This window comes from Schistocerca americana, chromosome 4, assembly GCF_021461395.2.
Source record: "Schistocerca americana isolate TAMUIC-IGC-003095 chromosome 4, iqSchAmer2.1, whole genome shotgun sequence".
In the NCBI taxonomy this organism is placed as follows: Eukaryota; Metazoa; Arthropoda; class Insecta; order Orthoptera; family Acrididae; genus Schistocerca; species Schistocerca americana.
Window position 1 is genome coordinate 616,863,358 of NC_060122.1, and position 13,667 is coordinate 616,877,024.

The 13,667-nt window shown below is 41.6% G+C and overlaps 1 non-coding gene across 1 annotated transcript; it reads left to right on the plus strand.

Moving 5' to 3' along the window:
• Positions 1-384: 384 nt before the first annotated feature.
• Trnat-agu lies at positions 385-457 on the plus strand. The gene has a single exon. It is a non-coding gene; the product is annotated as a tRNA-Thr (tRNA).
• The last annotated feature ends 13,210 nt before the right edge of the window (positions 458-13,667 follow it).

The following is a 13,667-nucleotide window of genomic DNA, read 5'->3' on the forward strand; positions in this document are numbered from 1 at the left end:
TTCGTGTGAGTTTTCCTATTTGTATGTCCCGTCTTCCTCATGGCTGGTACATACTGGCTCTTTCTTTATATATGACATATAGTAAGCAAGAGACCTGAGTTCAAATTCCGGACTGGTACAAATTTTCAACATTTCCCGGTGATTTAAATCAATGCCCACTCGCAGTCAAAGCCTGTAACTCTTTTGTGTTTCCATTAATAGTGGCCGCTGGATCAAAATGGCGTCTGTTCTGTCGGACATGTCCGCTAGAACTCTTACGGGAATCGGCGATTAATGGGGATAATGGGCAAAGGCCACTATATTCGTAGTGTGTAAAAAGGATGAGAATTTTTGGTCTGATGAAAGGTGTGCTATGATAGACCGTGCAGTTCCAATGACCATCTTGTGCGGATGGCGCAGTGGTCAGCGCATCTGCCTAGTGAGTAGTAGACCCGGGTTAAAATCCCGGTCCGCCACAAATTTTCAACCTTCCCTATTGATTTAAATAAATATCCACTCGCACCCAATGTCAGTTATTCCTTTGTGTTTATTAATTTACTCTTCTGATTAAGATTTTTATATTTATTAAATTACATTCAGCTGTAAAGTGTGCGGCAGTAATCGATGCCAATGGTTAATTCAAACAACCACATATGTACAACTGTGAAAATTCGGTCACTGTTCGTAGTTACAACCACATTATTTGTTTTAGGCAGATAATTTTTAAAAGTATAAAACAATAAATAAAATGACAAAACATACGAATTGTATAATAAAGTTAATATATGTAAGAGAGCATAGGAGACTGATAGGACATACTCTGAAGCCATCTGTGTTGTGACTGTAAACAGTGACCAGTGTGAATTCAACCTTTGACATGAATACTCCACCTGGGACTATGTGTGTAAAATTGGTTTTAATGTTTTAACTTCATTTACTGGTATACATTTTATCACTGACTCACAGGTAAAGCTTATACAACTGTACACATAATACGGCATGCCTGTTACGTTAGTGTAACTGCCTCTTTATATGTCTTTTAGCACTGAATATGGCTACACAGTGACCGAAATCTGTATTTCCAATAAACATTTTTTGCGACATATTGCTGTACCCTTTACTACTTGAAACAGGTCCAGTCTCTGGAGAAATTTGCTTCCACATAGAATCTGACATGATAAATGTGGTTCTGTTCCAAATCCGCTTTTGATATTCAATTCAGGGAGTAAAACGGAACATTATCATAAAGAGGTAAATACTATAAATTTTTCAAAGTTGTTTGAGCCATTATTATACATTGCAGCTCGACTGAATTAGCGTCTTTGTATCAGGAGACTGGGACAGAAATTAAAACCCAACCTGCCGAGAAACTCCGTTATTGCGATTAACAAAGCGACTTATCGGAACGTGCTAGAAGGAAAAACACTGGCAAATAACAGCAAGAAAGCTGAGATGGCAAATTAGTTAACTTCTCGAAATATTCGGTTTGGAAAAACAATACACCTCAATAAAAAGCAACAGTCCAGAAATGTCTTTACTGTAGACAAGTTTCTGGCACATTATGGACATTCTGTTCTCCAGTTGCCACCCCATTACCCAGAACTAAAGGCAACAGAAATGATGTGAGCATAAGTAAAGAATTGTCTTGTTATAAAGAATGCTACTTTTAAGTTTGGGAATGTGTGGAAACTAGCTGAGGAAGAATCTGCCTTTCTCACTGAACTGGAATGGGAAGCAGTTTGCAAACATGTGGAAGGTGTCGAAAAGAGGTATACTGAACTGTAACAATGAACGGACAAAATGCAAGAAGTTCATATTAATCTTCATGCTGGTGCTTCTGATGACACAAATGATGATTATGAGTTTCAAGCGTTACATTCTGACTACAGCAAGTAAACGGAAGGCCAGCAATTAATAATCTATTAGTTATGTAACTTACATTTCAATGTCGCTTATGTGACGCTGTCCACTATATTTTTCTCTATTTTTTTTAATTTTAGGACATGTCCTTCTTCCCATGTGTGTTCAGGCTTTTATTTTCCTTTGACTGATTCTACGTTTATCTGATGAGTTTGAATTTGCAGTATGCTGGGTAGATATTATTGATTTTAATTTTTTTACTTGTCAAATCATTAGTCGCACAGATATAACCTGTTAATATGATCATTTGCAGACTCATTAATTCTAGCTTAGAAGATCTGTGAGAAGGTTTTTGTATAAAGACTTCATCTGTAGAATTACACCTGCCCTGCTGCGTTGTGCTGTCCCGAATGAAGCCCCCACCACTACTGTTCTCCGCTCCCCTAACGCGCCATCTGCGCTGCCAGGCACCAAGTAATTTTGTATGCAATCTCACAACATCCTTATAGCACGCTGGACAACATGTTCAGCGCATTGTGTAGCCTTTATGTGTTATCACCAACATTTTCCTTGGTTTCTTTTGTGACATAACTTGAGGATGATTGAAGTTTTGCTCGAAAGAAAGGTACCATAAAGATTTCCAGTAATAACTGCGTTCAGTTGCCTTTCGTGATGGCTCAATTTCTATTACACCATTACCGGTTTCAAGTCCCTTACCGATTCATCATCAGATTGTTTGTTGCACTGTGTGAGTCGTTGTGTAGCCGAGGCAAGACAAAGAAACGAAACAAATAATCACTGACTGTGCCGAGGTATCAGGAATTATTTACGTTGCATGGTCAGCTTCAAGGCATTACTTACAATTATTAGCCTCCATGGGTTTAATCCTTGTGCAGAAATCATTTCGGAAAACATAATCTATATTTTTCAGTTATGTTGGCTCCACAGCACTACACAAACTTAGCCCAAAGCAATAACTATCTCGTGTTTTAGAGGATTCAGATAAACCAAAGATCGTGACTAAAATGAGTGTACGCAGATTTTGCACTGGAGCAGCGATTGTCTTTGGTCAACACCCGCATTTTCGAAACCTGCGCACTGATGACAGGTATATACACTCCTGGAAATTGAAATAAGAACACCGTGAATTCATTGTCCCAGGAAGGGGAAACTTTATTGACACATTCCTGGGGTCAGATACATCACATGATCACACTGACAGAGCCACAGGCACATAGACACAGGCAACAGAGCATGCACAATGTCGGCACTAGTACAGTGTATATCCACCTTTCGCAGCAATGCAGGCTGCTATTCTCCCATGGAGACGATCGTAGAGATGCTGGATGTAGTCCTGTGGAACGGCTTGCCATGCCATTTCCACCTGGCGCCTCAGTTCGACCAGCGTTCGTGCTGGACGTGCAGACCGCGTGAGACGACGCTTCATCCAGTCCCAAACATGCTCAATGGGGGACAGATCCGGAGATCTTGCTGGCCAGGGTAGTTGACTTACACCTTCTAGAGCACGTTGGGTGGCACGGGATACATGCGGACGTGCATTGTCCTGTTGGAACAGCAAGTTCCCTTGTCGGTCTAGGAATGGTAGAACGATGGGTTCGATGACGGTTTGGATGTACCGTGCACTATTCAGTGTCCCCTCGACGATCACCAGTGGTTTACGGCCAGTGTAGGAGATCGCTCCCCACACCATGATGCCGGGTGTTGGCCCTGTGTGCCTCGGTCGTATGCAGTCCTGATTGTGGCGCTCACCTGCACGGCGCCAAACACGCATACGACCATCACTGGCACCAAGGCAGAAGCGACTCTCATCGCTGAAGACGACACGTCTCCATTCGTCCCTCCATTCACGCCTGTCGCGACACCACTGGAGGCGGGCTGCACGATGTTGGGGCGTGAGCGGAAGACGGCCTAACGGTGTGCGGGACCGTAGCCCAGCTTCATGGAGACGGTTGCGAATGGTCCTCGCCGATACCCCAGGAGCAACAGTGTCCCTAATTTGCTGGGAAGTGGCGGTGCGGTCACCTACGGCACTGCGTAGGATCCTACGGTCTTGGCGTGCATCCGTGCGTCGCTGCGGTCCGGTGCCAGGTCGACGGGCACGTGCACCTTCCGCCGACCACTGGCGACAACATCGATGTACTGTGGAGACCTCACGCCCCACGTGTTGAGCAATTCGGCGGTACGTCCACCCGGCCTCCCGCATGCCCACTATACGCCCTCGCTCAAAGTCCGTCAACTGCACATACGGTTCACGTCCACGCTGTCGCGGCATGCTACCAGTGTTAAAGACTGCGATGGAGCTCCGTATGCCACGGCAAACAGGCTGACACTGATGGCGGCGGTGCACAAATGCTGCGCAGCTAGCGCCATTCGACGGCCAACACCACGGTTCCTGGTGTGTCCGCTGTGCCGTGCGTGTGATCATTGCTTGTACAGCCCTCTCGCAGTGTCCGGAGCAAGTATGGTGGGTCTGACACACCGGTGTCAATGTGTTCTTTTTTCCATTTCCAGGAGTGTATGTTAGAGCGTGCTGTAATCGAGTTTCGAATACGGGGAGTTCGGCCACAAATGGAGCACACTCTCCTTCAGCATGGGAGTGCCGGTCCACACACGTACGCTGCGACATCTGTAACAATCTGACGCATTGGTTTCACTGTCATCGGTCATCCTCCATACAGTCCCGACTTGGCCCCTTCCGATTTTCACCTGTTTCCAAAACTTACAGAACACCTTCGAGGATTTCACTTTGACAGTGATGAGTCGGTGCAAGCAGAGGTGAGGTTGTGGCTCCATCGACAAATTCAAACATTCTGCAGTGACGGTATGTGTTATAATAAAAAAATAAAATATAAGAAATATACATACGTGAATGGAAAAATTAAATTAAAGTATATTACAATTTCATTATTAGAAAAGTTCTGCGTGTACGAATTTGGGCTAATCGGACGTCCTCTCTTACATTTCAATTGTAGATGCTGGCAGCCGACTTCAAGGACACCAGTGCGTGTCAAAAATAAGAAAATCCTCCTTACTTGGTTCCACTTCACTTCAATAAAAATTTTTAATGCTGATATCAAGTCTTTTCTTATTTCGAAACATATATGATACAAAAAACTGGTAGCCCGTCATACACCGAGCACCACATCTTAACAGAACTTCTACATATGAGAGAGTGAGAAAACAAAATCGTGTACAAAGAAAAATGAATGATAATTTTTTTTTCATTTGTCCACGCCTTGCCGCGATTCATACTTAATGTCTTTGTCGACGCTTGTGGTCGATCGTTGTTTCATTTTTTGTTTTTAATAAATTGTAGTTTTACGATATCGTGGGGGTCTTTCACCATGTACCAACACAATTGCCTCCACACTCTACGTTGACATGGTATGGAGAGGTACGGTGTTTTTTACATTTGCCGATAGGGGTCGACGCCCTTTATTTGTCAAAAATGGCTCTGAGCACTATGAACAGCTGAGTTCATCAGTCCCCTAGAACTTAGAACTACTTAAACCTAAATAACCTAAGAACATCACACACATCCATGCCCGAGGCAGCATTCGCACCTGCGACCGTAGCGGTCGCACGGTATTCCAGACTGAAGCGCCTAGAACCGCTTGCCACCCCGGCCGGCTCTTTGTTTGTCAGCTTCTCTTTTATTTGATGGAATGAATGTGTCAGCTTATCCTATGTGTGTTAGAGTACTACAAAAAATTAATAGATTACATACATAAAATGATAGTCCATTACATATTTGAATTTAGCGCGCTGACAATAATGTTCTGTTTGCTTCGGCCTCACTGCCAGGTTTCGCGCTTGCGCACTGGCAGATTTGGCGGCTAAGAATTAGTCGCTAATGCTGAACATGTTAGCTGCTACCGTCACACGTGCGTGCACTTGTTTTCTTAGTGTTGATTTCACACTGAGTATCACACTTTCACCTGAGTATCACATATTGAAGAATTTCCGTGGCGTTTGTCTTCATCCTGGGTGTAGCGAGTTTGTGTTTACCGTTCAAAGTTCGACGCTGTGGCAAAAGAGCTCTATTTTTACGGCCCGGGCTTCATTATCACCCGCCGTACTAGCATTTTCAGCGGAGAGAACCCTGGCCAACAGCATCCGCCGACGAGGTAGCTGCTGGCTCGAACAGCTATAGTTCAATTATTTAATGTATCAAGCGTTGTGAGCCACGATACTCAGAAATTATTTCGTTGCATACGCATGTTAATGTCACCACACTTGGCCATCCACTTGTTGAAAGACACATATAGCTGTTCAAAACATTGTATAAATTGCTTGTCCTTAAAGTTCATTCCTTCACATGCAGTTTGGTTTTCAATGAAAATTCATACAAGTATTGAGTTACAACAATGGCTGACGTTCCATCCATCGCTTATACTACGAACATAAATTTCTTAAGTTTTAAAACGTCATAAATTTTTCATTAACTGGGTTCTGTTAATACAGTTTGTTTGCTAGTTTTAAGTTATCTACGTTCACATCACATACAAATTATTACATAATACATTGTCATGGTACAATACAAGCATAGGATATATTTATGCTTCATTTTACAGATAGCCTTTTATCACTTATGGGAGCTCATTTCTTCCTTAGGTAGAAGAGCGAGAGCAACATTCTAAATCGGACTAAAACATTACGCATTGCTGGCCTAACTACGCTTGGCGCCGCCTCTTTGTTTAGGAGGAAAGAAAGAAATTACTCACCTACTGTTTCAAGGATTTATGAGGAAATATTGCTCGTACAATCATGGACTAGTTGCTAAGGAACTTTTATTTCATGGAATTAATGTGTACTGACTGATCATTCACGTAGTATTGTGCTGTTTCTTCATGCGCTACTGCTGTTTACTTCAATTAACGTGTAGCTTAGTGTGAAATATAAAGAAGTTGTAACCATCATGGTGATACCTGGAAATGTCGTTATTCAAGCTTTCATGTGACACGATAAAATTAATTGGTTTTTGTGAAATCACATGCTTAAATGTTTATGTGTACTCTGCAGTGAATAGGTATTGATAAATGTCACGGAGATATACTGCGACGATGCATATTTTCAATTTTCATTTGCCTTATGACCTTTGCATAAATATCCTTATAGCTAAAATGTTTACTCGAGGTGCGGCCCGTTTTTTCATTTGGTACCCACTACTCCGACGTAATTCCCTTCTTCTGCGCAGTGATGATGCACTGGTCGCTGGAAGAAAAAAACTTAAAACTAATTGCATTACGTAGCTTGGTGGCCACTGATACATTTGGTCATTACATCCGTCCGCAGGTATTTCCGTACTTTGTTTAAATTCATAGATGTTCGTTTATTCTGTTACCCTTTATGATCATTTACCCTTCAAAGAAAATTATTCGACATTTCTTACGGTATTTTGTCGTTTCTCCTTAGCTTACACGTGTTGTATAATTTTTCATAATGCTTCCTTTTGCTTGTAAATGTGTCGTATATAGCTTAGTATTTAATTAAATCTCTGCATACATATATCAATAGGTTCCTTAGTTCTTAGGCAGTAAATGTAATTGCATAGTATTTCCGTTTACTTTGTATTTCAGTTAAGTAGTTGTACATATCGCAGTCCTATTTGCTTGCGCCTTCTGCCAGTCTGACGCGCATGCGCGCAGATCAAAGTCTCCTCTCCTACTGCTAAAGTCAGCGCGTATTGTTGAGCGGGGACAGCTGAGCCATAAGCTAATTTTGTTTATACTGTCGCTTCGCATAAAGTGGTGTATTACTTCTAATTGCTGTTGATTTTATGCTTACGTGTACAAATCAAAAGAATTTCTTATGCCTATACACATTACTTTATCTTAAAATACACTCCAGAAGAAAAATTACACTTAGAGTTACGTACACTATGTACAATTATCTTGTGATAGAAATAAAAAAATGCTACCTTGCTTCATCGTTCTATAAAAGCTTTATTATCCTCGTGAGGGTGGAGACCCTTGTCTCTCCCTGTTTTCTCATAGACTAATCTTTACGTCCCAGTGTATGGTATTTTGGAAATTACTGCCACTTCTTATTCAGTTTGCCAAATTTTGTCGATTTAGGGTGCATCCGTAAGAGGACTCGTTGCCCTTCAAAAAAAATTTGTAACACGTTTCAGTAGCCGAGCGGTCTAAGGCGCTGCAGTCATGGACTGCGCGGCGGAGGTTCGAGTCCTCCCTCGGGCATGGGTGTGTGTATTTGTCCTTAGGATAATTTAGGTTAAGGAGTGTGTAATCTTAGGGACTGATGACATTAGCAGTTAAGTCCCATAAGATTTCACACACATTTGAACATGTTTCAGTTTCCTATCATAAATTTTCTTTCTATGCTCGGCCCTGTTTTCTAGTGTAACCATGGCTTGTTTGATTTTGTCTTGTAGTGACATTTCTGTAGTCGGTACCTTTGCTATGGGCGACTCCCGCTCACGCGTTTGTTTTGTCCGGAACACCAATTCGTTAGGTGTGAAACCTGTTAAAGAATGTGGAAGGTTATTGACAACTTGCATGAACAAAGGAGGTGGCTTACAAAACACTCGTTCGACCTATACTTGAGTATTGCTCATCAGTGTGGGATCCGTACCAGATCGGTCTGACGGAGGAGATAGAGAAGATCCAAAGAAGAGCGGCGCGTTTCGTCACAGGGTTATTTGGTAACCATGATAGCATTACGGAGATGTTTAATAAACTCAAGTGGCAGACTCTGCAAGAGAGGCGCTCTGCATCGCGGTGTAGCTTGCTCGCCAGGTTTCGAGAGGGTGCGTTTCTGGATGAGGTATCGAATATATTGCTTCCCCCTACTTATACCTCCCGAGGAGATCACGAATGTAAATTTAGAGAGATTAGAGCGCGCACGGAGGCTTTCAGACAGTCGTTCTTCCCGCGAACCATACGCGACTGGAACAGGAAAGGGAGGTAACGACAGTGGCACGTAAAGTGCCCTCCGCCACACACCGTTGGGTGGCTTGCGGAGTATCAATGTAGATGTAGATGTAGAAAGGAGTTACGTATTCTACGCATCGGGTGTGTTTGTGAGGGGTGTATGTCCCAATAAACTGGTTAAATTCTTTAAAAACTCGCTCTATTGGGCTTGCTTCTGGGTGAAAAAAGCTTGCTAATATGTGCTTTATGCGCTGTGAGGTCATAAATTCTTTCCAGATTTGCCCAACGAAATATGAAGTATTATCAGTTAGTAGTACCTTTGGTCTACCTACTCTTCTCAATAGTCATTCTCAAATCTGTTTCCGATATTTGTGGCTGTTGCATTTTTTATGGCATACATTTTGATATGTTTCGAGAAAATATCGTATAGTGCTACTACGTATCTTACTCCTCCTTTACTTCTTGGATATGGATCAGCTATGTCGAGGAATACTATATCTAGAGGGTTTTTTGTGAGTATTGGGTGTAGCTCAGTATATTTTGACATATTTGACTGTTTTGATTTTTTCACATATTGCACATTTTCTTACTATCAGTGGGACTCGCCTTCTCAAATTTGGAAAATAACAAAGTGTTGCAATTTTTTCAGTACATTTGCTTATTCCATAATGTCCCCATACTTCATCTGTGTGTCTTACAAATTCGTCGATATAATCTAAACGCCCTTGTACTCCTGATACCATTTACTTACCTTTCCACCTTCATCTTGCTTAAGGTTTTGCATGACTTTACTCCATCTGCGACCTTGCTGTTGTATAATTTTCATTTGCTTACAGAACTATATGGTAATCAGGCTGTTGTGTTGCATCTTGCATTAATAACGTTTTGAATTCTGCATCTTGCTCTGTTTAATTCACTATATTGCTCTAAACCTTGTGGTAACCTAGAAAAGACTTCTGCAATAACATTCTGACTTCCTGTAACATAAATGATGTCGAAACAGAATTCTTGTAAATATAGACACCGCCTAGCTAATCTACGGTGCAATAGTTTACATGTTAAAAGAAATGACAGAGACAGATGGTCACGGTAAACTTTGGTATTCTTGCCCCACAAAAAATATTCAAACTTTTTAAATGCCCATATTGCAGCTGAACTTTCCAATGCTGAAGCAGAGTAAGACCTTTCTGCTTCTGATAATGTGCGACTAGAAAAACTGTTGACCTTGGGTACTTCTTTATCTTCTTCTTCTCGTATCTGCAGCAAGCACGCCCCCATCCCCTGAGAGGTCAATAGCCTGGAGTTTAACTATGACCAGTTGGTGTTTTCCGACGACGTAGTGTGACTTAATTCATTATCTGGAGTAATTTCAGTTAGTTGCACTGGGTGGGTTCTTCGCCAGTTTGTGTCGTTGGCTGCTGTGCCGTTATTTTGCTGCCCAAAGGTCGGCTGCAGTACAACGTAAGGCTGACTGTTTCTGTTCATGTTCGGCATCGGGCATTGTGATGGTGGACTGTAATTCGCTCGTGTGTTGAAATTACTCCTGTTGTTTTGAAAATTTCTTCTAAATCGTTTGTTTTTTCCGTTCACGTTACCGTACTCGTTACCTCTGGTTATGTAACTTTGCCGTTGTGTGTACCACCGTTGCTGTGTGTTTAAATCACTTTTTACTGACTGATTTACATACCTATGTTGTTGTTGTGCCTGATTTTCTGTTGCTCTATTGGATACAGGTCTTCTCTAACAGATTAAGTCGATAGAATCAAGCACTGACAGAAAGTATTCAGTGTCGTACTGTGCCGTTGTGACTAATCCTCTCTAATGTGCGATGGTAAACGACTTTCCAAAATATTCAACACGTCTACCAGTGATATTGGGTTCATCCAGTAGCTTGTCTTGTTCAGATATTTTTCAAAGTATCCACATAGGCTACCGTATTTGCCATTGTATGGCGCGGGGTTGAAAACATCGCATGTGAGTCTTTCTTGCACTGCCTCAGATCACTATTTGTCGAGGAAAGCTCGTTCAAATTGGATCTAAGTGTTGCAACGTTCGGCCACTTCAGTTGCCCATAAAAGAACATCACCTTGCGTATATGCCACGACAAATCTGATTTTCTGTGCTTCCGTCCCTTGGCGTGGAAATACATGACGAAAAGCACTGATAAATACTACCGGATTCATTCTTTTACCTTCGGTAGTGAATGTAGGAAACTGTCGATGTCTCAGGAAACCTTCGCCTGCAAAAATAGTTGATAGACACGACGCATTTTGGGTCGTATTTATATTGTTATTGTAGTTAACTGTAATTCCGGTTGGTAATTGCCCAGGTATCGGAGTTATGGGTATGTTTACATTTTGCACTCTACAACTGTCACTGGTACCTGCTGTGGGACTTGTGAAAATTTGTGGATAAATACCAACAGGTTGTGGTTTGTTCACTGTAGCCTGTGTATTATTTACGTACATATTTCGAGATATGGTAATATTTTATTCTGAAAGATTGCGGATCCTATCCTCCTAGGCTTGTAAACTGATGTTTACCTTGTTCACTATTTCATTTTTTTTCTGAATAGCCTTTTCTACTACATCTGTGTATAAGTTACAATTGTTACTAACTTCTTTGTAATTGTGTTACCCTTATCTAGCGTACCTGCTTCAGCTTGACTAATGATATCACTCAGATTTTCATTGATCTTCTTTCTCTCCTTCTTAGCATATACTGAGTCAACTTCTAATGTTGCTACCCTTAAAGTACGCTCTTCTGCAGATAGAGGTACACCTTCATAGTATTTATTTAGTTTGTTAACAACAGCGGTTACATTTCCACTGACGAACAAAACTGGTTTTGTGAGGCTTCAATATTTGTGTTTGCTCTGTGATTTTCTTTATCTGTTGCTCTACTAAATCATGATGGTTGTTAAAAGAATCTACCCTCTATTTTAACTCCGTAATGTTACAGTTAACTTCAGAAAGTACTTCATGCTTTACTTGTTTTCTCATACCATTCAATTTTTCGTCGATTTCAGTGCGATTTTTGGCTAAGTCACTGAATTTCTGTGAGACCGTGTCTTGCAAATCCTTGAATACTTGTTTTTGTTCTTGTTTAATTATATTTAGATCTTGTGTGACAGTGTTCAGGCTGTGTGTCAATTTATCAATTTTGGTATTCATAGCTTGTTTCGTATCACTGAAATTGGTGTTCATATCGTGTTTCATATCACTGAAAGTAGTGTTCATATCATCAAAATTCGTGTTTCTGTTAGGTAATAACTGACTTAGCACTGCTTCAGTTGCACTACTGTGGTTGCTGTCAGCTGTTTTTTCCAAGTTAATGTTTGTGTTGTGAGCAGGTGGTGTTTGTAACGTGCTGTCAAGAGTCATATTTGTAGTCCTATTGCTCTCCGATGTTTCATTCATGAGCGGTATATCACGCTGGGAGGTGCGTGACATTGTCTCGTCAATTGTAAACATTGTGTCGTCAAGGTTATTCTACTGTGGAGCGTCGCTATCATTTGTCACAGCTGGGACACTCATCTCTGACCTACTTAAGCCTTCTACAGTAGGCATGCATGGCGCCTGTTCGATCGTGCAATTCTACGCCATCTTGGATGATTGCGTTTTCGTCTGTTACTATCAACAACGGCCATACAATTTTCTGCCATGTTTTATGAATATGCAAAAATAAAAATTTCACAAAAATGTTAAAATTTCATATCCTAATTATTACACTTGATAATTGTAATTTACGCGGTGTCAATGCCTGTTTTACGTCTATCATGATGCGCATACTATTGTAATGTAATTCTTTATGTTTTATTGCCAATGCGTATCACACTGAAAAATTCCTGAAAATTTTTCACCAAAAAATTCAAGGAAGGGAATAATGAGGAAAAGGTTTCTATCTGTGGTGTCACCGCCAGACACCACACTTGCTAGGTGGTAGCCTTTAAATCGGCCGCGGTCCGGTAGTATACGTCGGACCCGCGTGTCGCCACTATCAGTGATTGCAGACCGAGCGCCGCCACACGGCAGGTCTAGAGAGACTTCCTAGCACTCGCCCCAGTTGTACAGCAGACTTTGCTAGCGATGGTTCACTGACAAATTACGCTCTCATTTGCCGAGACGATAGTTAACATAGCCTTCAGCTACATCATTTGCTACGACCTAGCAAGGCGCCATTATCATTTGCTATTTATCTTGTGATGCATGTACCGTCAGACCGGTGTTCACCAATTATGGATTAAAGTTAAGTATTCCACAGCTACGTCCTGTTTTTGCTAGTTCATTTCCGTGTCCTGTTCCAGACCTCACGCCAGCCTGTTTCCTTGATCAATCAAGACACGTACAAACAGCTGGGCACACCTCCGTTGCGTGCCGCAAATGTTAAGTAGTTATTCAGGACAAGCTATCCCTGTGTTAGGACAGTGCAGCCTTCTTGCAACATACAAGGGACAAACAAAACTTGTGTCATTGTACGTCCTTCGTTCTTCTTCTGCAGTGAACTTGTTTGGTTTAGATTTATTCAGTTATTTAACTAGTCTGTAGTCAATCAGGTCCTATCAGTGAACCAGACTGTGCCTTCAGACAGTGTTTCTCGTCTATGTGAAGAGTTTGCAGACATTTTTGCACCGGGCCTTGGTTGCGCTAAGAACTATAAAGTACATTTGGAACTGAAAGTAAACGCACAACCGAAATTTTTCAGAGCGCGCAATGTTCCCCACGCATTGCGTGATGAGGTCGCAAAAACATTACACGACTTGGAATCACAAGGTGTCATTGAACGTGTGCAGGCTTCTCTCTGGGAATCACCCTTAGTAATTTTGCAAAAACCTTCCGGAAAATTGAGACTTTGCGTGGACTTCAAGGCAACAGTGAATCCACAACTACTGATTGCAACTTTTCCTTTACCCCG